General features: G+C 42.8%; 3 pseudogenes; all 3 read right to left on the bottom strand.

Moving 5' to 3' along the window:
• Positions 1 to 2,575: 2,575 nt before the first annotated feature.
• Positions 2,576 to 5,361, bottom strand: LOC123067652 (bZIP transcription factor ABI5 homolog; annotated as a pseudogene).
• Position 5,362: 1 nt separating this feature from the next.
• On the bottom strand, positions 5,363 to 10,135 carry LOC123067651 (bZIP transcription factor ABI5 homolog; annotated as a pseudogene).
• A 722-nt stretch (positions 10,136 to 10,857) lies between these two features.
• LOC123067650 (bZIP transcription factor ABI5 homolog) lies at positions 10,858 to 15,847 on the bottom strand (annotated as a pseudogene).
• Between the last annotated feature and the right edge of the window lie 10,535 nt (positions 15,848 to 26,382).

Raw genomic sequence — 26,382 nt, 5'->3', positions numbered from 1 at the left:
ATGCGTCTTCCAGGTTTTCCCAACTGCCAATGGAATTTGCTGGCAGGCTGTTTAGCCAGTGCCGGGCTGGTCATTTGAGCTTAAGGGGAAGATACTTGATGGCGTGTAGATCATCTCCGCGGGCCATGCGAATGTGGAGAAGGAAATCTTTGATCCACACTACGGGGTCTGTTGTGCCATCATATGATTCGATGTTTACAGGTTTGAACCCTTCTGGGAATTCATTATCCATCACTTCCTCAGTGAAGCAGAGGGGGTGTGCGGCGCCTCTGTGCTAGGCTATGTGGCTACGCAGTTCGAATTGGTCTCGGTTGCTGTGTTCGGCCCGACCAGACTTGTTGATAGTGTATCCGGCGTGACGGTCATCGTCGCGTGCTGGGGCGCGCCCCTGTGATCCGTAGATCGATCTTGCCTGTCCTGCTTTGTTTTCCAGTATATCTTGCAGGTCTTGCCTGTTGCCCCGGGCCGTAGTGTATTGGCGTGGGGGTGCGGGCTGGTATTCAGGCTGGTATCCCGTTTTATCCCGGCCACGGGGTGGCCGGTCGGCCGTTTGGCGCTCGAGTCCATATTCCTCGGCTGCCAGGACTTCAGTCCATCTATCTGTGAGCAGGTCTTGATCAGTCTGGAGTTGCTGATGCTTCTTCTTCAGGCTCCTCGTAGTGGCAATAAGACGGCGCTTGAAGCGCTCCTGCTCCACGGGATCCTCGGGCACGCCGAACTCGTCGTCGCCGAGGCTAATCTCGTCTTCGGAGGGGGGAATATAGTTGTCCTCCTCCGGATATCCGTCAGTTGCCTGTTCGTCTGGGCTGATCTGCTCATCTTCCTGTTCGGCATGCTCGAAGGAGGGCTGGTCAGGGTTGTATTCCTCTTCGGCACCATCCGGATTGCTTTCATCTCTGGGGCCGGTATTGCTGTGGCGGGGCTTGGAGCGGCGCCGACGACGCCCATGCTTTGCTTTTCTCCCTGAGGGGTTATTCTCAGTTGCCTCATCGCCATTGGTTTCCTTCGGAGTGTCCACCATGTATATATCGTATGAGGAGGTGGCCGTCCATCGCCCTGTGAGCGGTGGCTCCTGTACTTCTCCTACATCGTCGTCCATACCGTCGATGTCTTCGGAGTCGAAGTCAAGCACGTCAGTTACATCATCGACCGTGGCAATGAAGTGGGTGGTGGGTGGGCAGCGAATTCCTTCGTCGCCTGGTTCCCACTCAAGCCGGACAGAGTTTGGCCCACAGCCTCCTGACAACAAGAGAGACTTTAATGAGTTCAGCATGTCGCCAAAGGGCAAGTGCTGGAAGATATCCGCAGCGATAAACTCCATTACCGGAGCCCAGCCTAGCTCGGCTGGCTCGAGGGTGTGCGGACTGGAACCAACAACCAGATACGAGTCCAGGGGCCCGGGGTTACAGGCTTCCACAGAGGTGAGACCTGTGCTCGGCTCCATCGCAGATGAGTGTGCGGCCTGTGGGGCGGGGTCCACCCCTTCGTCCTTAGGCAACGCAACCTACTCCGGATTTAGATCCGAGGCTCTTACTGAAGGGCCGATATCCCGAGCATCGTCCGACGGCAGGTCGAAGCCGTGCTCATCGTGACTATTCGGTGCTCCTGGCGCAGGCCCAAATCCATCAAAGATCAAGTCTCCGCGAATATCTACCGTGTAGTTCAAGTTTCCAAACCTGACCTGGTGGCTAGGGGCGTAGCTGTCGATTTGCTCGAGATGGCCAAGCGAATTGGCCCGCAGTGCGAAGACGCCGAACACGAAGATCTGTCCGGGGAGAAAAGTCTCCCCCTGGACCGTGTTGTTGACGATTGAAGGTGCCATCAGACCCTGCAGCGACGACACAGAGGAACTCTCAATGAAAGCACCAATGTCGGTGTCGAAACCGGCAGATCTCGGGTAGGGGGTCCCGATCTGTGTGTCTAGGCTGATGGTAACAGGAAGCAAGGGACACAATGTTTACCCAGGTTCGGGCCCTCTCGATGGAGGTAAAACCCTACTTCATGCTTGATTAATATTGAATATATGGGTAGTACAAGATTAGATCTACCACGAGATCGTAGAGGCTAAACCCTAAGAGCTAGCCTATGATGGTATGATTGTAATTGTGATCGTCCTTCTAAGGACCAACCTCTTCGGTTTATATAGACACCGGAGAGGGCTAGGGTTTACATGGAGTCGGTTACCAGGAAGGAAACACAATATCTGGATTGCCAAGCTTGCCTTCCACGCAAAGGAGAGTCCCATCCAGACACGGGCCGAAGTCTTGAGTCTTGTATCTTCAAGCTTCAATAGTCCAGACGATGTATACAGTCCGGCTGTCCGGATACCCCCTAATCCAGGACTACCTCAACAGGTATTGACTGATTTGTTTGCTAGTGCATAACAAAAAAAGGGTCCATACACAACCGAAGAGAATGTTGTCTCTAGTGATGAGTTCGAGGAACTTCATAGAAGTACATCTTCGTTGCAGAGAAGAACGAGCTATAGTTGTTGAAGTAATAGAGTCGAGAAGATTAGTGTGAATAAATCGACCCCTTGAAAGTTTCCTCCTGAAGCAAAGCTTTCAATTCGGTACTATGGTTCGGCTGACTCACGATTCTTGATGATGTGACGGTGGTGATGCTCGATGCTCCTCTTGGAGGGCTGATCCCCCAGGGCGTCGCCGTTCTCCATCATCGCTCCGTCGCCTATGTAGTTCGTCATGTCAACCTGTGTCATGGAGCTCCTCCCGTCCGATGACCCAGGGCTCATGATACCCACCGCACCTTGAGGAGGTGTTGGTGGTGGAGGCACCATAGCCATCTCTGCGTACCCGTTGGGGACGAACCCATGTCGTTGCCCACCACTAAGAACATGTCGTTGGCCGGTGCCATCAGGTACATCATTGGGCCAAGTAGATGCCCCTGCTGCACAGGGTTCATCTATCCATGGAAAATGCCGGCCGTCATAGGCGTGTGGCCACCGGCGCCAAATCCTCAGACGATGCTGGCCTTGACAAGGAACTGCTACAGCGTCTCTCTCCGAGCGTCCCCTACCGGTCGTTGGCCGCAACTGAACCACCATTCCCGATGAATTGTAGAATTGCGCAGTTGCTATACCTACCAGCAAGGTGGTTTCCAATAGGGAGTTGTCATCTAACACTATGTGGGCCAAGTATCTTTGTATAACATTTCTTTTCTGGATTTCCCATCTTCGTATTTCCACTCTCACTCTTCAACAGTTGGCCCCCACTAGTGTACTTCACATGCATGCATGACAGTGTGGCAGAATCACTTTTTCTTCTCCCACATAATAATTCCAACAATTTCTTCCTCCTTAGCTAATTTAAAACATCCATATCTTCTAAACCATATATTCATTTGTGAATTTTCTTTCATATTTGAACTCCATACGCCAAAATCATTAAAATGAGATCAAACTTGAATATTTTTTAACCATATTTAAATTTGAACAAATATTTCACATGTCAAAATAATCTGTTTCACAATGATACACTACAATTTCACTTCTTGTAGTGGCTATTGCACAATTCAGAACCTACATTTCACTTTTCATGGGCTTCCTTCGTGAAAAACACCTAATTAAATTGCACATTTTTCGAATAACATATTTCACTCTTTTGAAATAAACTATTACACATGTTCAACCAATCAGTTTCACAAACGACACAATAGAATTTTACTTTCTGTAGTTACTCTTTCATAATTCAGAACCTACATGTCACTTCAGACTGGCTTGGTTCAGGAAAATCACATATATTTAAATTAAAAATTTTGAAAAACTTATTCACACTTTTGAAATAAGCAGTTTCACATTTGTATATTGCAATTTCACATTTGTGGTTAATATTTTTCACAATTCAAAACCTACTTTTTACATTTCACTAACATGTTTCACAAAAATCGCATATATTTTAGTTACACATTTTATAAAAACATATTTAACTCTTTTGAAATAATCATTTGCACATTTATACATTATAATTACACATTTTGTGGTTAGTATTTCATAATTCAGAACCTACATTTTTACATTTCAATGTCATGTTTCACAAAAATCACATCTGTTTTAGTTACACATTTAGAATAACATATGGCGCTCTTTCAAAAAATCAATTTCACATTTCGTGGTTACTACTCCCTTCATCCCAAAATAACTAACTCAACTTTGTACTGACTTTAATACTAAGATAGTGTAAAGTTGAGTCGCTTATTTTGGGACGGAGGAACTATTTCACAATTCAAAACCTACATGTTACATTTCACACGTGTGTGTCACAAAAATCACATATATTTCAATTGCATGTTTGAAAAAACATTTTCACTATTTTGAACTAAATTGTTACACATTTCAAAAAGCGGTTTCTAGTAAAATATGATGGTTTTACATATTTTTGTGGAAATAGTTATTTAAAAAATTTCTAGTTATATAGGTTTGGTTCACATATGGAATGTGAAATGTTGAAATTTAAACGTTTTCGAATGTATTCATGATCGGTCTTGCTTAAAAGGCCATAGCGCCAGGAGTTCATATATATATATATATATATATATATATATATATATATATATATATATATATATATATATAATGGGAACTTATGGTTTAAAAGATAGGGGCTTGAATTTAGTAGAGGTGAAATAAAAGGTTGGATTTAACAAGAGAGAGAGGGAGAGAGAGAGAGCACACTGTCATATTTCTGCCATGCATCCATGCCAAAGACAAATATTGGAGACCACTAGCTATATTTTCATGATGTATACTAGTGGATAGAAGAAAATGAGAATAAAGTGGCCCCACCTGCACACATCTTAATGAGAGCAATCAATGGCGGATTTGTTGCCACTAGGTAGCATCACCGCGCAAAAAGACTTTATGCCATTCCCCACCATTGGCTAGACAGGAAGTTGTGGTGAGGCACGCGCGACCTGAGGCTAGGCATGCACCGGTCGGGGCTCCCAGTTGATCTCAGCCCACACCTCCTCCATCGTCTTCCGGCACAGCGGGGGAGGCAAGGAGAAGGACCCTTGCCGGCATTGGCCACTTCCTCCTTCATCCCCGCCACCTCCGCTTCCACCAGCACCCACCACAGGAGCCTCCTCCATGCCCACCAAGCAACCGCCGGTAGCTGATTGGAACTCCTTGACATTCCATATGTTGCTCATGAACTCATCCATGTTCATGGATCAAAAATAGCGCCCCACCTTGCAAATAGAGTATTGCAACTGGTTCAGCATCAACGTGAAGATCAAAGACTGCAGCATCGGCACAACCATCTGCTCCTCACCTTTGAGAATGCGTGGGTGTGAGGTGACGTCTCCCTCGGAGAACTTCATGTCCTTGCTCAGCTCTGATGCCATCCTATCTCTCCACTAAGGTCTCTAAGTACGCTCTTGCTTGTGATGTGTGGTTAAGTCTTGTGCGCCGCACCACCCTATTTATAGCCTGTCGCATGCAAGAGGTAAGCATCAATTAATGCATTACATAGCTATTAAATTCATGTGATTGATGAAAAAGGTGAGCTATAGATAGATATATACAGAGTTGTTGTATAGTTCATCTCGTACTGCATAGATAGGGTGCTGCCAAAGTGCCAAACATTCACACAAGATGCAGCTACCGCAGAGCCGCGACAGGGCGCCACCCTTCTTCGTGTTGACATTCTCCTTGGACTGTTCCATCATCTTCTCCACCAGCTATAAAAAAATTGAGACCAAAAGGTGTTACCATCAGCACGCTCACATTAACTGTTTTAAGACTTGGCAATTATGTTTATGTTGTTGCCAGCAATTGGCAAATTATGGTAAGTGTGGGAGGTTTTTTCTTAGAAAAGAAGGATCACCCCCGGCCTCGGATGCACACATCCATAAGAGTATGAGGGTTGATGATGGCTATCATGGTTGGCCAACGAGGGAGCACAACTGAAGGCTAGTCAGACCATCAAGTCGGAAGTCACGGCGGAGGGGGAAAGTGGATCGACTACCCAATCATTACGATGGGTGACCGCTGACAAGTCTCAAGGGATCCCGCGTGACCACTGATTTGAATAGCTCAAATTTCACTAGATTTAAGAACTATTTGAATGACTAAGATTTCACCGACATGGAAAAGTGTGCCTACATGACTAAACTCAACTCGTGTGTCATCTCCACTTCTTCAGAAGAGAGGAATGGCAAATACTCCCACACATACATGGACCACACACACTCAATCACGTCATATTAAAGCGCGAGTACACATCAACATATTGCTAACTTTCTTTTGTTCCATTTGTTTGAAGCTTCTCACAAACACATATACCTATAAATAGTAACAACAACACAAGTTTACTTGCTTGACTAGATAAACACTCACATTTGGGTCCTTATGGGTTTTAGCTAGTACTAGTATATTACTATACCACCCCGCTCCGAAAACGAAGGGTAACTGTTATCAACACCACAATTCATTCTCATCCTCATGCTAGCACGGCTATGGAAGCTGAATGGCGGGTCATTGTTCATAAGATGCAGCTTCTGTTGCACCGTGGTAGGGCTCCACCTGTCTTGACGTTCACTTTCTCCTTGGACTATTCCATCATCTTCTCCACCAGTTGTAAGAAAAAAGATCAAGAACACAAGGTGGTTTTATCAGCACACACACATTAACTGTGTTAAACTTAGCAAATAGATTGTTAAAAGAATATGGCAAGTGTAGGAGGATTGCCACGCGATGGTGGGAAAATGTATGTAACATTTTTTTTCTTGGTCAACAAAATCATCATCTTCAACAAAACAATGATAGAGTTTAGTAACGGTAAGATCTTAAAAGAATAAGAAAACTGAATTTTCTCATGGTTTTCACTAGGCAACACCTCCCTACCTCCTCAGCTTTCAAATGAGCTTTCTCCTCCTTGAGGTAGTTCAGTTCAGCTTCAAGCTCCACAGTATAAGCCTGTAGGATTATCAAAGATGGAGTGTGTACGTGTCACCGACCTTGTTACCACTATTGAAGAAATGGTATTGCATAAAAATCAACAATTTTCGCAGCAAGTAAGTACCTGTTCCTAGCACGCGATCGTCCGGCTGACTCAAGATTCTTATTCATGCAGCGGTAGCGATGCTTGATGCTCCTCTTGGAGGACTGATCCTCCGAGGCGTCGCTGTTCTCCACCATCGCTTCGTCGCCCATGTAGTTCGTCATGTCAACCTGCGTCATGGCGCTCCTCCCATCCGATGACCCGGGGCTCACGATACCCACCCCATCTTGAGGAGGTGGTGGCAGAGGCACCACAGCCATCCCTGCGTACCCATTGGAGATGAACCCCATGTTCTTGCCCATCACCGAGAACATGTCGTTGACCGGTGCCATTGGGTACATCATTGGGCCATGCTACTGCCCCTACTGTGCGGGGTTCATCTGTCCATGGACCATGCCGACCGGCACAGGCGCTTAGCCACCGACGGAAGATCCCCGGACCATGCTGGCCTTGACAAGGAACTGCTACAGCATCGTCTCTCTGACCGTCCCCTGTCGGTCGTTGGCTGCAACCGAACCGCCATTCCCCATGAAATGTAAGATTGCGCGGTTGCGCTACCTACTAGCAAGGTGGTGTCCAATAGGGAGCCGCCATCTAACACTATGTGGGCCAAGTATCTTTGTATTACATTTCTTTTCTGGATTTCCCATCTTCGTATTTCCACTCTCACTCTTCAACAACCCACTAATGTACTTCACATGCATGCATGACAGTGTGGCACAATCACTTTTTCTTCTCCCACACAATAAATCCAACCATTTCTTCCTCCTTAGCTAATTTAAAACATCCATATCTTTTAACCATATATTCATTTGTGAAAAAAAAATGAACTATGTGCGCCAAAACCTTTAAAATGAGATCAAACTTGAATATTTTTTAATCATATTTAAATTTGAACATATATTTCACATGTCAGAATAATCTATTTCACAATGATACACTACAATTTCACTTTCCATAGTGGCTATTGCACAATTCAGAACCTACATTTCACTTTTCACGGGCTTGCTTCACAAAAAAACACCTAATTAAATTGCACATTTTTCAAATAACATATTTCACTCTTTTGAAATAAACTATTACACATGTTCAAACAATCAGTTTCACAAACGACACAATAGAATTCACTTTTTGTAGTTACTCTTTCATAATTCACAACCTACATTTCACTTCAGACTGGCTTGGTTCAGGAAAATCACATATATTTCAATTGCATATGTTTGGAAAAACTTATTTCACTCCTTTGAAATAATCAGTCTCACATTTATACGTTGTAATTTCACATTTGTGGTTAATATTTTCACAAATCAGAAGCTAGTTTTTACATTAGACTAACATGTTTCACAAAAATCACATATATTTTAGTTACACATTTTTTTAAACATATTTAACTCTTTTGAAATAATGAGTTTCACATTTATACATCATAATTTAACATTTTGTGGTTAGTATTTCACAATACAGAACCTACATTTTTACTTTTCATTGTTATGTTTCACAAAAATCACATCTATGTTAGTTACACATTTTTGAAAAAAAATATTCCACTCTTTCAAAAAATCAATTTCACCTTTTATGGTTACTACTTCCTTCGTACCAAAATAAGTGACGCAACTTTGTACTGACTTTAGTACTAAGTTAGTGTAAAGTTGAGTTACTTATTTGGGACGGAGGGATTATTTCACAATTCAGAACCTACATGTTACATTTCACAGGTCTGTTTCACATAAATCACATATGTTTCAATTGCATGTTTTAAAAAAATCATTTTCACTCTTTCGAAATAAACTGTTACACATTTCAAGAAGTCGTAGGTTCCTAGTAAAATATGATGGTTTTACATATTTCTGTGGAAATAGTGTTTAAAAAATTTTCTAGTTATATAGGTTTGGTTCACATATGGAATGTGAAATGTTGAAATTTAAATATGTTCGAATGTATTCATGATCGGTCTTGTTTAAAAGGCCTTGGCACCAGGAGTTCAAATATATATAAAAATTCAAATAGGAACTTATGGTTTAAAAGATAGGGAAAATTTAATTTAGTAAAGGTGAAATAAAAGGTTGAATTTAACCGGAGAGAGAGAGCACTGTCATATTTCTGCCATGCATCCATGCCAAAGACAAATAATAGGGACCACTAGCTATATTTTGATGATGTGTACTAGTGTATAGAAGAAAAGGAGAATAAAGTGGTCCCACCTCCACACATCTTGACGCGAGCAATCAATGGCGGATTTCTTGCCGCTAGGTAGCATCACCGCGCAAAAAGACTTTATGTCATTCCCCATGGTTGGATGGACAAGAAGCTGCGGTGAGAGACGCGCGACATCAGTCTAGGCATGCACCGGTTGGGGCTCGCTGTTGATGTCAGCCCACACCCCCTCCACTGTCTCCCAGCACAGCGGGGGAGGAAAGGAGAAGGACCCCTGCCGGCATAGGCCACTTCCTCATGCATCCCCGGCACCTCTGCTTCCACCAGCACCCACCAGGATCCTCCTCCATGCCCACCAAGCCACAACTGGTAGCCGCTTGGAGCTCCTCGACATTCCATATGTTGCTCATGAACTCGTCCATGTTCATGGACCCAAAATTGTGCCCCGCCTCGCACACCGAGTAATGCAGCTCATCTAGCGTCAGCGCGAAGATTGAAGACTACGGCATCGGCGCAACCATCTGCTCCTCACCTTCACGTCCTTGATCATCTCTGATGCCATTCTTTCTCTCCACTATGGTCTCAACGTACGCTCTTGGTTGTGGTGTGGGGTTCAGTCTTGTGCGCCGCGGCACCCTATTTATAGCCTACTGCATGCAAGAGATAAGCATAAATTAAAGCATTAGATAGCTATTAAATTCACGTGATCTATGAAAAAGGTGAGCTATAGATAGATAGATACACAGTAGACAGTTTCTCTCATACTGGATAGGTAGGGTGTTGCCAAAGCGCCAAACGTTCACAACATGCAGCTACCACAGTGCCACGACAGGGTGCCACCCTTCTTGGTGTTGATGTTCTCCTTGGACTATTCCATCATCTTCTCCACCAGCTATAAAAAAATCAAGACCAAAAGGTGTTACCATCAGCACGCTCACATTAACTAATTTAAGACTTGGCATTTACCTTGTTGCAAGCAACTAGCAAATTATGGTAAGTGTGGGAGAGTTTTTTTCTTAGAAAAGAAGGATCACCCCTGGCCTCCGATGCACATAGCCATAAGAGTATGAGGGATGATGATGGCTATCATGGTTGTCCAACGAGGGAGCGCAACTGAAGGCTGGTCAGACCATTAAGCAGAAAGCACGACAGAGGAGGAAAGTGGATCGACTACCCAAGCATTATGATGGGTGACCGCCCACAAATCTCAAGGGATCTTGCGTGACCACTCATTTGAATAGCTCAAATTTCACTAGATTTAAGAACTATTTCAATGACTAAAATTTCACCGATGAGGAAAAGTGTGCATACGTGACTAAACTCAACCGTGTGTCAAATCCACTTCTTCACAAGAGAGGAAAGGCGAAGACTTCCATACACACACACATGGACCACACACATTGCATCGCATCATATTAAAGCGCAAGTACATGTCAACATATTCCTAACTTTCATTTGTTTGAAGCTTGTGACAAAAACATATACCTATAAACAGTAACAACAACACAAGTTCACTTGCTTGACTAGATAAACACTCACATTTGGGTCCTTATGGGTTTTAGGTACTACTAGTATATTACTATACCACCCCGTTCCGAAAAGGAAAGGTAACTGTTATCAACACCACAATTCATTCTCATCCTCATGCTAGCATGGCTATGGAAGATGAATGGTGGGTCACCGTTCACAAGATGCAGCTTCTGTTCCACCGCGATAGGGCTCCACCTTTCTTGACGTTCACTTGCTCCTTGGACTGTTCCATCATCTTCTCCACCAGCTGTAAGAAAAAAAGATCAAGAGCACAAGGTAGCTTTATCAGCACGCACACATTAACAGTGTTAAACACATAGCAATTAGATTGTTACAAGCAGTTGGCAAGTGTAGGAGGATTGCCACGCGATGGTGGGAAAATGTACGTAACATTTTTTCTTTGTCAACAAAATCGTCTTCTGCAACGAAACAATTATTGAGTTTAGTAATGGTAAGAACTGAAAAGAATAAGAAAACTAAATTTTCTCATGGTTTTCACTAGTCAACAGCTTCCTACCTCCTCAGCTTTCAGACGAGCCTTCTCCTCCTTGAGGTAGTCCAGTTCAGCTTCAAGCTCCACAGTATAAGCCTGTAGGATTATCAAAGAGGGAGTGTATAAGTGTCACCAACCTTGTTACCACTATTGCAGAAATGGCATTGCATAAAAACAACAATTTTGGTAGCAATGTAAGTACTTGTTCCTAGCACGCGATCGTGCGGCTGACTCGCGACTCTTGATCACGCGGCGGTGGCAATGCTCGATGCTCCTCTTGGAGGACTGATCCTCCGGGCGTTGACGTTCTCCATCATCGCTCCGTCGCCCATGTAGTTCGTCATGTCAGCCTGCGTCATGGCGCTCCGCCCGTCCGATGACCCGGGGCTCACAATACCCACCCCACCTTGAGGAGGTGGTGGCGGAGGCACCACAGCCATCCTTGCGTACCCGTTGGGGCCGAACCCCATATCGTCGCCCATCACCGAGAACATGTCGTTGGCCAGTGCCATCGGGTACATCATTGGGCCAGGTTGCTACCCCTGCTGTGTTGGGTTCATATGTCCATGGACCATGCTGGCCGGCACAGGCGCTTGTCCACCGGAGCAAGATCCACGGACCACACTGCTACAGCATTGTCTCTCCGAGCGTCTGATGTCGGTCATTGGCAGCAACAGAACCGCCATTCCCCACGAAATGCAAAATTATGGGGTTGCACTACCTACTAGCAAGGTGGTGTCCAATAGGTAGCCGCCATCTAACACTATGTGGGCCAAGTATCTTTGTATTACATTTCTTTTCTGGATTTCCCATCTTCGTATTTCCACTCTCACGCTTCAACAATTGGCCCCCACTAATGTACTTCACATGCATGCATGAAACTGTGGCAGAATCATTTTTTCTTCTCCCACACAATAAATCCAACCATTTATTCCTCCTTAGCTAATTTAAAACATTCATATCTTTTAAACCATATATTCATTTGTGAAACTTTTTTTATATTTGAACTCCGTGAGCCAAAAACTTTAAAATGAAATAAAACTTGAATATATTTTAAACATATTTAAATTTGAACATATATTTCACATGTCAAAATAATCTATTTCACAATGATACACTACAATTTCACTTTCTGTAGTGGCTATTGCACAAGTCAGAACCAACATTTCAATATTTACGGGCTTGCGTCACAAAAAACACCTAATTAAATTGCTCATTTTTCAAATAACATATTTCACTCTTTTGAAATAAACTATTACACATGTTTAAACAATCAGTTTGACAAACGACACAATAGAATTTCACTTTCTATAGTTACTCTTTCATATTTCAGAACCTACATTTCACTTCAGACTGGCTTGGTTTAGGAAAATCACATATATTTCAATTACATATGTTTGAAAAAACTTATTTCACTCTTTTGAAATAATCAGTTTCATATTTATACATTCTAATTTCACATTTGTGGTTAACATTTTCACAATTCAGAACCTGCTTTTTTAATTTCACTAACATGTTTCACAAAAATCACATATATTTTAGTTACACATTTTTAAAAACATATTTCACTCTTTTGAAATAATTAGTTTCACATGTATACATTACAATTTCACATTTTGTTGTTAGTATTTCACAATTCAGAACCTACATTTTTTTACATTTCACTGTCATGTTTCACAAAAATCACATATATTTTAGTTACACATTTTTGAAAAAAAAATATTACACTCTTTCGAAAAATCAATTTCACATTTTGTGGTTACTACTCCCTTGGTCGCAAAATAAGTGACACAACTTTGTACTGAATTTAGTACTAAGTTACTGTAAAGTTGAGTCACTTATTTTGGGACGCAGGGATTATTTCAAAATTTAGAACTTACATGTTACATTTCACAGGCCTGTTTCAAGAAAATCACATATATTTCAACTGCATGTTTTTTCAAATAAAATGTTAACTCAATTCAAAAAGTCATTGGTTTCTAGTAAAATATGATGGTTTTTACATATTTCTATGGAAATAGTGTATTAAAAAATTTCTAGTTATATAGGTTTGGTGCACATATGGAATGTGAAATGTTGAAATTTAAATGTGTTCGAACGTATTTAAGATCGGTCTTGTTTAAAAGGCCTTGGCGCCAGGAGTTCAAATATATAAAAAAATCAAATAGGTCTTTTTGGTTTAAAAGATAGGGACGATTTAATTTAGTAAAGGTGAAATAAAATGTTGGATTTAGAGAGAGAGAGAGAGAGCATTGTCATATTTCTGCCATGTATCCATGCCAAACATAAATAATGGGGACCACTAGCTATATTTTGATGGTGTATTCTAGTGTATAGCAGAAAATGAGAATAAAGTAGTCCCACCTGTATATTTTGATGGTGTATTCTAGTGAGCAGTCAATGGCGGATTTGTTTCCGCTAGGTAGCATCACAGCGCAAAAAGGCTTTCTAACATTCCCCACCATTGGCTGTATAGGAAGCTACGACGAGGGACGCGCGACCTAAGGCTGGGCATGCACCGGTTGGGGCTTCCTGTTGATCTTAGCCCACACCTCCTCCATCGTCTTCCAACACAGCGGGGAAGGCAGGGAGAAGGACCCCTGCCAGCATAGGCCAATTCCTCCTGCATCCTCACCACCTGCGCTTCCACTAGCACCAACAAAAGGAGCCTCAGCCATGCCCACCAAGCCACTGCCGGTAGCCACTTGGAACTCCTCGACATTCCTTATGTTGCTCATGAACTCGTCAATGTTCATGGACCCAAAATTGTGCCCCGCCTCACATACCGAGTATTGCTGAAGGAAATATGCCCTAGAGGCAATAATAAAGTTATTATTTATTTCCTTATATCATGATAAATGTTTATTATTCATGCTAGAATTGTATTAACCAGAAATATAATACATGTGTGAATACATAGACAAACATAGTGTCACTAGTATGCCTCTACTTGACTAGCTCGTTTATCAAAGATGGTTATGTTTCCTAGCCATGGACAAAAGAGTTGTCATTTGATTAACGGGATCACATCATTAGGAGAATGATGTGATTGACTTGACCCATTCCGTTAGCCTTAGCACTTGATCGTTTAGTATGTTGCTACTGCTTTCTTCATGACTTATACATGTTCCTATGACTATGAGATTATGCAACTCCCGTTTACCGGAGGAACACTTTGTGTGCTACCAAACGTCACAACGTAACTGGGTGATTATAAAGGAGCTCTACAAGTGTCTCCGAAGGTACATGTTGGGTTGGCGTATTTCGAGATTTGGATTTGTCACTCCGATTGTCGGAGAGGTATCTCTGGGCCCACTCGGTAATGCACATCACTATAAGCCTTGCAAGCATTGCAACTAATGAGTTAGTTGCGGGATGATGTATTACAGAACAAGTAAAGAGACTTGCCGGTAACGAGAATGAACTAGGTATTGAGATACCGACGATCGAATCTCGAGCAAGTAACATACCGATGACAAAGGGAACAACGTATGTTGTTATGCCGTTTGACCGATAAAGATCTTCGTAGAATATGTGGGAGCCAATATGAGCATCCAGGTTCTGCTATTGGTTATTGACCGGAGACGTGTCTCGGTCATGTCTACATTGTTCTCAAACCCATAGGGTCCGCACGCTTAAGGTTTTGATGACAGTTATATTATGAGTTTTGATGTACCGAAGGAGTTTGGAGTCCCGGATGAGATCGGGGACATGACGAGGAGTCTCGGAATGGTTGAGACGTAAAGATCGATATATTGGACGACTATATTCGGAGTTCGGAAAGGTTCCGAGTGATTCGGGTATTTTTCGGAGTACCGGAGAGTTACGGGAATTCGCCGGGGAGTATATGAGCCTTATTGGGCTTTAGGGGAAAGAGAGAGGAGAGGCTGGGCGCCCCCCAAGGCCTAGTCCGAATTGGACTAGGGGGAGGAGCTGCGCCCCCTCCTTCCTTCTCTTCTCTTCCCCCTTTCCTTGACTCCTACTCCTACTACTTGGAAGGGGGGGAATCCTACTCCCAGTGGGAGTAGGACTCCTCCTTGGCGCGCCTCCTCCTGGCCGGCCACCCCCTCCCCCTTGATCCTTTATATACGAGGGCAGGGGGGCACCTCTAACAACAACAATTGATCTCTTAACCGTGTGCGGTGCCCCCCTCCAGCATAGTCCATCTCGATAATATTGTAGCGGTGCTTAGGCGAAGCCCTGCGACGGTAGAACATCAAGATCGTCACCATGCCGTCGTGCTGACGGAACTCTCCCTCCACACTCGGCTGGATCGGAGTTCGAGGGACGTCATCAAGCTGAACGTGTGCCAGAACTCGGAGGTGCCGTAGTTTCGGTGCTTGATCGGTCGGGCCGTGAAGACGTACGACTACATCAACCGCGTTGTTCTAACGCTTCCGCTTTCGGTCTACGAGGCTACCTGGACACACTCTCCCCTCTCGTTGCTATGCATCACCATGATCTTGCGTGTGCGTAGGAATTTTTTTGAAATTACTACGTTCCCCAACAATTGCAGCTCATCCAGCGTCAGCGCGAAGATCGAAGACTGTAGCGTCGGCGCAACTGTCTGCTCCTCACCTTCGAGAATGCGCGGGTGTGAGGTGACTTCTTCCTTGGAGAACTTCACGCCCTTTCATGTCTCTGACGTCATCCTATCTCTCCACTATGGTCTTTACGTACCCTCTTGCTTGTGGTGTGTGCTTCAGTCTTGTGCGCCGTGCCACCCTATTTATAGTCTACCGCAGGAAGAGATAAGCATTAGTTAAAGCATTAGATAGCTATTAAATTAATGTGATTGATGAAAAAGGTGAGCTATAGATAGATAGATACAGAGTTGATATAGTTCGTCTCGTACTGGATAGATAGGGTGCTGCCAAAGCGCCAAACATTCACAAGATGCAGCTACTGCAGCGCCGCGACAAGGTGCCACCCTTCTTGGTGTTGACGTTCTCCTTGGACTATTCCATCATCTTCTCCACCAGCTATAGAAATAATCAAGACCAAAAGGTGTTACCATCAGCACACTCACATTAACTGTTTTAAGACTAGGCAATTATGTTGTTGCAAGCAATTGGCAAGTTATGGTAAGTGTGGGAGGGTTCTTTTCTTGGAAAATAAGGATCACCCGTAGCCTCCGATGCACACAGCCATAAGAGTATGAGGGTTGATGATCGCTATCATGGTTGGCCAACGAGGGAGCGCAACTGATGGCTAGTCGGACCATCAAGCTGCAAGTCACGACGGAGGGGGAAAGTGGATCGACTACCCAAGCATTACGATGGGTGACCACCGACTAATCTCATGCGATCCCACGTGACCACTGATTTGAATAGCTTAAATTGTACTAGATTTAAGAACTATTTGAATGACTAAAATTTCACCGCCGCGACAAAGTATCCCTACTTGACTAAACTCAACACGTGTGTCATCTCCACTTCTTCACAAGAGAGGAAAGGTGAAGCCTCCCGCACACATATCTGAAATGGACCACACACATAGCATCACGTCATATTAAAACTCAAGTACACATCAACATATTGCTAATTTCCTTTTGTTCCATTTGTTCGAAGTTTCTAACAAACCCATCATCATCTATTAACAGTAACTAAAACACAAGTTCACTTGCTTGACCACATAAATATTGACATTTTGTTCCTTATGGGTTTTAGGTACTACTAGTAAATTACTATACCATCACGCTCCAAAAAAAGGTAACTACTATCAACACCACAATTATTGTTGCGGCTGCATCAAAAACACAAAACAGCTAGAATGCAAGTCCTGTCGGTCCTCCTGCTGGCACGGCTGTAGAAGCTGAATGCCAGATCACTGTTCACCGAATGCAGCTACCGCAGTTCCGCAAGAGATCGCCGCCCTTCTTGGTGTTGATGTTCTCCTTGGACTATTCCATCATCTTCTCCACAAGTTGTGAAAAAACATGACCAGAAGGTGTTTTCTTCAGCATGCATGTATTAACTTTGGCAAGCATAGCAATTAGGTTGTTGGAAGGAATTGGCAAATTGTGATTGGTGTAGGAGTGTATTTTCTTTCTTAGAAAAGGAGGATCACCCCTGGCCTTCGATGCACACATCCATAATATTATGAGGGTCGATGACCGCCGTCATGGTTTGCCAACCAGGGTGCGCAACTGAAAGCTATCCCGACTCTCAAGCAATGAGCCGCAACGGAGGGGAAAGGGGATCGACTACCAAGCATTGCAATTGGTGACCACCATCAATTCTAACGGGATCTTGCGTGACCGTTGATTGCAATAACTCAAATGTCACTTGATTTAAAAAATATTTGAATCGCTCAAATTTCACCAATGCGGCAAAGTGCGACTACGTGACTAAACTTAACTTGTGTGTCATTCCACTTCTTCAGAAGGGAGCAAAGGAGAAGACTCCCACACACACACACATTTGAAATGGACCACACACATAACATCACGTATTAAAGTGCCAGTACACATCAACATATTGCTAATTTCTATTTGCTCCTTTCCTCTGAAGTTTCTGACAAACCCATCATCACCTATTAACAGTAACAACAGCACAACTTCACTTGCTTGACGAGATAAACACCGAGATTTGGCTTCTTATGGGTTTTAGGCACTACTAGTAAATTATTATACCATCCCGCTCCGAAGAGAAGAGGTAACTACAATCAACACCACAATTGTCGTTGTAGATGCATCAAACACACAAAACGGCCAGAATGCAAGTCCTCATCATCCTCCTACCAGATCAGCTAAGGAAGCTTAACGACGGTTCAGCGTTCACCACATGCAGCTACCATAGTGGAGCGACAGGGCACCACCCGTTCTTGGCATTTACTTTCACCAAGGAATATTCCACCATCTTCACCCCTAGCTGTAAAAAAATCACGACCACAGAGTGTTACCATCAGCACACTCACATTAATTTTTTTAAGACTTGGCAATTTGTTTGTAGCAAGCGATTGGCAAATAATTGTAAGTGTGGGAGGGTTTTTCTGAGAAAAGGGGGACTCCGATGCACACAGCCATAAAAATATGAGGGTTGATGATCAGAGTCATGGTTGGCAAACAAAGGAGCCGAATTGAAGGCTAGCCGGACCCTCATGCAGTGAGCCACGATGAAGGACAAAGGGTATTGACCACCCAAGCATTGCAATGCGTGACCACCGTAAAGTCTCATGGGATCCCACATAACCATTGATTTGAAAACCTCAAATTTCACCAGATTTAAAAAAAATTGATTGCTCAAATTTCATCGATGCGACAAAGTGCGCCTACGTGACTAAACTCAACTCGTGTGTCATCTCCACTTCTTAATAAGAGAGCAAAGGTGAAGAATCCCACACATGCATCTGAAATGGATCACATACATAACATCATATCATACTAAAGCGTGAGTAACATCAACATATTAATAATTTTCTTTTCTTCCTATATCTGAAGTTTCTAACAAACCCATCATCACCTATAAACAATAACAACTCAAGTTCACTTGCTTGACCAGATAAACACTGAAATTCGGGTCCTTACTGGTTTTAGGTACTACTACAAAATTACTATACCATCCCGCTCCGAAAATAAATGGTCACTACTATCAACACCACAATTGTTGTTGCGGTTGCATAAAACACACAAAATGGCCAGAATGCAAGTCCTCCTCATCCTCCTGCCAGCACAGCTATGGAAGCTCAAAGGTGGGTCGTTGTTCACTAGATGTAGTTGCCCCAATGCCGCGACATGATGCCACCCTTCTTGGCGCTGACGTTCTCGTTGGACCGTTAGATCATCTTCTCCAAGAGCTGTAAAAAATATCACGACCACAGGGTGTTACCACCAGCACGCACACGTTAATTGGTTTTAGACTTGGCAACTAGGTTTTTGCAAGCAATTGGAAAATGATGGTAAGTGTAGGGGGTTTTTTTCTTAGAAAAGTGTGATCACCCCTGGCCTCTGATGCACAAAACTATATGAGTGTGCAGGTTGATGATCGCTGTCATGGTTGGCCAACCAAGGAGCATGTGAAGGCTAGTCAAACCCTTGATCTGCGAGCCACGACGGAGGGGAAAGGGTATCGACTACCCAAGCGTTACAATGGGCGATCACCGTAAAGTATCACAGGATCCCGCATGACCGCTAATTTGATAGCTCAAAGTTCATTGTATTTAAAAACTATTTGAATAACTCAAATTTCAAACACGCGGCAAAGTGCGTGATAACCCGCAAGTATACGGGATAGTTGTAGCCTCTTTCGATAAGTAAGAGTGTCGAACTCAATGAGGAGCTAAAGGTAGAACAAATATTCTCTCAAGCCCTATCTGCCACTCATACGACTCTACGCACGCTTAGGGTTCGCTTTACCTAGAACAAGTATGAAACTAGAAGTACTTTGTAAGTGTGATAGGATAGGTTTGCAAGATAATAAAGAGCACGTAAATAAAAAGTAGGGGATGTTTAGATAAAGATGCAATAAAGTAAATATAGTGAGTGTGGAAAAGTGCTCGTAGGAGTTGTGAAATTGTCCCTAAGCAATTGACTACGTTACTAGACCGGTAATTACTATTGCAATTCTATTTGAGGGAGAGGCATAAGCTAACATACTTTATCTTCTTGGATCATATGCACTTATGATGGGAACTCTAGCAAGCATCCGCAACTACTAAAGATCATTAAGGTAAAACCCAACCATAGCATTAAAGTATCAAGTCCCCTTTATCCCATACGCAAACAACCTACTTACTCGGGTCTGTGCTTCTGTCACTCACGCCACCCACCATAAGCAAATCATGAACATATTGCAAACCCTACAACGGGAATCCCTCATGCTTGCGCGACACGGAGGGCACAATAGGACAGCACCAATAATAAAACATGCAATTCAAACCAATCATAGCAATTCATCAATCACTGGTAGGACAACGATAATCTACTCAGACATCATAGGATGGCAACACATCATTGGATAATAATATGAAGCATAAAGCACCATATTCAAGTAGAGGGTACATCGGGTTGCGGGAGAGTGGACCGCTGAATATAGATGGGGAAGGTGATGGAGACGATGGTGAAGATGATGGAGGTGTTGCTGTAGATCGCGGTGATGACGATGGCCTTCGGCAGGGTTCCGGCGCCACCGGAAGCAAGGGGGAGAGAGCCCCCGCTTCTTCTTCTTCTTCCTTGACCTTCTCCCTAGATGGGAGAAGGGTTTACCTTCTAGTCCTTGGCTCCCATGGCTTGGGAGGGGCGAGAGCCCCTCCGAGATTGGATCTATCTCTCTGTCTCTCTCTGTTTCTACGTTCATAGATCCTTCCCCTTCACCGTTTCTTTTATATCCGGAGATCCGTAACTCCGATTGGGGTGAATCATTCGCCCAGATTTTTCTCATAAAATTAGCTTTCTTGCGGCAAAAGAAGAGTGTCAACCACCTTACGGGGGGCCCAGGAGAGTCTAGGGCACGCCTGCCTCCCTAGGGCGCGCCCCCCTATCTCCTTTCCCTCTCGGGCACCGTCTCGCATGAATTTACTTCCCAAAAATCACAAATATTCCAAAATAATTTTCCGTCCGTTTTATCCCGTTTGGACTCCGTTTGATATTGGATTTCTGTGAAACATAAAGCAAGCAACAAACAGGAACTGGCACTGGGCACTTGTGGCACCCCGGCTCAGAGCGACCGGTTTACCATGCATTGCCAGCCCAGAGACCTTGTCTTCTGGCAACACACAACAACTTGGTACAGAAAGGCAACCACTTTATTGATGCTAGCGGATAAGAGTTTATATTACAACAGTTAGCGAGGCCAAGCGGCACACACGGTGCGGCTGAACAATATGTACATTATTTAGTGAACATAAAGGGCCTCGATCATGACAACTACGCGGCAGCGGAACAACGTCATAGCGGGACTCCATAGCACAGGGACACCAATGTGGACACGATCTAGACTCGGACAGCTCTCCTTTCCGACGAGACTTTTCCTGAAATCTGGCATGACACGCCAGGTCAGTACATTTAATGTACTTGCAAGCTCACAACAAGCATAAACATAATGACAAGCAATATCATGATATTTAACCAATTAATAACAATGCAACAATATATCCAACATGCTGTGACTATGCTAAAATGTTACTCATCCCATGGACTAGCTTACCGGACGTGATCATTTCCAGTCCACAAACGTGATGAAACATAGAGACAAACTCGTGATCCTTACGGCGATCGCAAACCGACCAATAAATGGCTCGTGACCCTTACGGCGATCACAACCCGACCAATAAATGCCCCGTGATCGTTACGGTGATCACAACCCGACCAATAAATGGCCCGTGATCCTTACGGCGATCACAACCCGACCACACCTGGTCCAACTCAACACGATGGCCTTACTGCCATCACCTCAGTGCAAACTTAGTGTGCAAATTTATTAAGTGTTGACCCATGGTGTACCCTACTTTCGAGCGTGTCCGTAACCATGGACTCAGCTATTGATAGATTAATACACTCTGCAGAGGTAGCGCACTGGACCCACACTACAGAACCCATGGCATCGCACTCCCATTCGGGTGGACCAACGGCATTCCGACGAAACCACTTCATTGTCATGACACTCTCCCAGCCACTCTGACTCAATCCCCATCGGGCTAGTCCTGGGTGGCCCCGTGTCTACCTCAAGATACATCGACCACCATCGTGGCCACGATCCATTCTGGGACCCGGTACCAAAAACTTTAACAACGGGCTCACAAGGTTATGCCTGCTTACCAGGCCAGGGTACAACACGATGATACGTCTCCAACGTATCTATAATTTTTGATTGTTCCATGCTATTATATTACCTCTTTTGGATGTTTATGGGATTTATTTTACACATTTATATCATTTTTGGGACTAACCTACTAACCGGAGGCCCAGCCCATGTTGCTGTTTTTTTGCCTATTTCAGTATTTCGAAGAAAAGGAATATCAAACGGAGTCCAAACGGAATGAAACCTTCGGGAGCGTGATTTTTGGAACGAACGAGATCCGGAGAGCTTGGAGTGCAAGTCAAGAAGCTCCCGAGGACCCCATGAGATAGGGGTCCGCGCCCCCTGTCTCGTGGGCCCCTCGGGCGGCCACTGACATACTTCTTTCTCCTATATATACCTACGTACCCCGAAAACATCTAGGACCACGACGAAACATAATTTCCACCTCCGTAACCTTCTGTATCCGCGAGATCCCATCTTGGAGCCTTCGCTAACACTCTGCCGGAGAGGGAATCGACCATGGAGGGCTTCTACATCAACATTCTTGCCCCTCCGATGAGTTGTGAGTAGTTTATCACAGACCTATGGGTCCATATTTATTAGCTAGATGGCTTCTTCTCTCTTTTTGGATCTCAATACAATGTTCTCCCCCTCTCTTGTGGAGATCTATTCGATGTAATCTCTTTTTGCGGTGTGTTTGTCGAGATCCGATGAATTGTGGGTTTATGATCAGATTTATCTATGGATTATAATTGAATCTTCTCTGAATTCTTTTATGTATGATTGAGTTATCTTTGCAAGTCTCTTCGAATTATCAGTTTGGTTTGGCCTACGAGATTGATCTTTCTTGCCATGGGAGAAGTGTTTAGCTTTGGGTTCAATCTTGTGGTGTTCTTACCCAGTGACAGAAAGGGTTGCAAGACACGTATTGTATTGTTGCCATCGAGGATAACAAGATGGGGTTTATATCATATTGCATGAGTTTATCCCTCTAGATCATGTCATCTTGCTTAATGTGTTACTCTGTTCTTATGAACTTAATACTCTAGATGCAGGCAGGAGTCGGTCGATGTGTGGAGTAATAGTAGTAGATGCAGGCAGGAGTTGGTCTACTTGTTATGGACGTGATGCCTATATACATGATCATGCCTAGATAATCTCATAACTATGAGCTTTTCTATCAATTGCTCGACAGTAATTTGTTCACCCACCGTAATACTTATGCTATCTTGAGAGAAGCCTCTAGTGAAACCTATGGCCCCCGGGTCTATCCCTTATCATATTTGCTTTCAATCTACTTTATTTGCATCTATATTATAAAATACCAAAAATATATTTATCTTATCATAATATCTCTATCAGATCTCACTTTCGCAAGTGGCCATGAAGGGATTGACAACCCCTTTATTGTGTTGGTTGCGAGTTCTCAGTTTGTTTGTGTGGGTGCGTGGGACTTTTGAGGAGCCTCCTACTAGATTGATACCTTGGTTCTCAAAACTGAGGGAAATACTTACGCTACACTTGCTGCATCACCCTCTCCTCTTCGGGGAAAACCAACGCTAGCTCAAGATGTAGCAAGAAGGTTTTCTGGCGCCATTGCCGGGGAGGTCTTTGCTCAAGTCAAGACATACCAAGTACCCATCACAAACCCATCTCCCTCGCATTTACATTATTTGCCATTTGCCTCTCGTTTTCCTCTCCCCCAGTTCACCCTTGTCGTTTTATTCGCCCTCTCTCTCCCAACCTCCTCCTCTCTTTTTTTGCTTGCGGTTTTTCTGTTTACTTGTGTGTTGGATTACTTGTTTCCATGGCGCAAGATAATACCAAATTGTGTGATTTCTCGAATACCAATAATAATGATTTTCTTAGTACTCCGATTGCTCCTCTTAATGATGTTGAGTCTTGTGAAATCAATGCTGCTTTGTTGAATCTTGTTATGAAAGATCAATTCGCCAGCCTTCCTAGTGAAGATGCCGCTACTCATCTAAACAATTTTGTTGATTTGTGTGATATGCAAAAGAAGAAAGATACGGATAACAATATTGTCAAATTGAATTTATTTCCGTTTTCACTTAGAGATCGTGCTAAAATTTGGTTTTTGTCTTTGCCTAAAAATAGTATTGATTCTTGGAACAAGTGCAAAGATGCTTTTATCTCTAAGTATTTTCCTCCCGCTAAGATCATCACTCTTAGGAACGATATTATGAATTTTAAACAGCTTGATCATGAGCATGTTGCCCAATCTTGGGAAAGAATGAAATTGATGCTTCGCAATTGCCCTACTCATGGTTTGAATTTATGGATGATCATACAAAAACTTTATGCCGGTTTGAACTTTGCTTCTAGAAATCTCTTAGATTCGGCCGCGGGAGGCACCTTTATGTAAATCACGTTAGGAGATGCTACAAAACTTCTTGATAATATTATGGCTAATTATTCTCAATGGCACACCGAAAGATCTTCTAGTAAAAAAGTGCATGCTATAGAAGAAATCAATGTTTTGAGTGGAAAGATGGATGAACTTATGAAGATGTTTGCTACTAAAAATACTCCTCTTGATCCTAATGATATGCCTTTGTCTTCCTTGATTGAGAATAATAATGAATCTATGGATGTGAATTTTATTGGTAGGAATAGTTTTGGAAACTATGCTTATAGAGGAAATTTTAATGCTAGACCGTTCCCTAGTAATTCCTCTAATAATTATGGAAATTCCTACAATAATTCTTATGGTAATTTTAATAAGATGCCCTCTGATTTTTAGAATAGTGTGAAAGAATTTATGATTTCTCAAAAGAATTTTAATGCTTTGCTTGAAGAAAAATTGCTCAAAGTTGATGATTTGGCTAGGAACATTGATAGACTTTCGCTTGACGTTGATTCTCTTAAAAGTAGATCTTCCCTCCTAAGCATGATATCAATGAGTCTCTCAAAGTAATGAGAATTTCCATTGACGAGTGCAAGGAAAGAACCGCTAGATTGCGTGCTAAAAAAGAAAGCTTTATAAAAGCGTGTTCTTCTAGTTTCCATGAAAATAATGATGAGGATCTTAAAGTTACTGATGTGTATCCTATTAGATCTATGTTTTACAATATGAATTTTGATGATTACGGGACTGATGATGAATCAACTTTGCCTAAAAGGCATCCCAAGAATTCGGAGTCTTTAGATCTTAACGCTAAATTTGGTAAAAGTGAGATTAGAGAATCCTCAACTTCTAATAATGTTGAACCCACTATCTCGGATTTCAAGGAATTTGACTATGATAATTGCTCTTTAAAAGGTTGTATTTCCTTGTTGCAATCCGTTGTTAATTCTCCTCATGCTTATAGTCAAAACAAAGCTTTTACCAAACATATTGTTGATGCCTCGATGCAATCTTATGATGAAAAACTTAATTTGGAAGTTTCTATACCTAGAAAACTTAATGATGAGTGGGAACCTACTATAAAGATTAGAATTAAATATTATGAGTGTTTTGCTTTGTGCGATTTGGGTGCTAGTGTTTCCACAATTTCGAAAACTGTATGTGATATTCTAGGTTTCCATGATCTTGAAGATTGCTCTTTAAATTTGCACCTTGCGGATTCCACCATTAAAAAGCCTATGGGAAGGATCAATGATGTTCTTATTGTTGCAAATAGAAATTTAGTGCCCGTAGATTTTATTGTTCTTGATATATATTGTAATCTTTCTTGCCCTATTATTCTTGGTAGACCTTTCCTTAGAACGATTGGTGCGATTATAGATATGAAGGAAGGGAACATTAGATTCCAATTTCCCTTAAATAAAGGCATGGTGCACTTTCCAAGAAATAAAGTCAAATTACCTTATGAATATATCATGCGTTCTACTTATGAATTTAGTGCCAAAGATGACACTCGTTAGATCTATCTTCGCTTTTATGCCTAGCTAGGGGCGTTAAACGATAGCGCTAGTTGGGAGGCAACCCAATTTTCTTTATGTTCTTTGTTTTTGCTCCTGTTTAGGAATAAATATTGCATATACTCTCTGTTTAGATGTTTTTTTATCTTTTATTTAGTGTTTGTGCCAAGTAGAACCTATAGGATAAACTATGATGATAGTTGATTTGATTCTGCTGAAAAACAGAAACTTTGCGCTCACGAGAAAAAAATCAATAAATCACAGAAACGTGATTTTGCGTTGATTCTTTTTGCTGCTGATCGATAAACAAATTTTCCAGTACGTCCTATTTTGGTAGGATTTTTAGAGTTTAATAAGTTTGCGTTAGTTACAGATTGCTACAGACTGTTCTGTTTTTGACAGATTCTGTTTTTCGTGTGTTGTTTGCTTATTTCAATGCATCTATGGCTAGTAAATTAGTTTATAAACCATAAGGAAGTTGGAATACAGCAGGTTTAACACCAGAATAAATAAATAATGAGTTAATTGCAGTACCCTATGTGGTGGTTTTCTTTTCTTTCAC

Source organism: Triticum aestivum, chromosome 3B, assembly GCF_018294505.1.
Source record: "Triticum aestivum cultivar Chinese Spring chromosome 3B, IWGSC CS RefSeq v2.1, whole genome shotgun sequence".
Lineage (NCBI taxonomy): Eukaryota > Viridiplantae > Streptophyta > Magnoliopsida > Poales > Poaceae > Triticum > Triticum aestivum.
The sequence above is the reverse complement of the archived record's forward strand: the minus strand, read 5'-3'. Positions and strand labels throughout refer to the sequence as shown.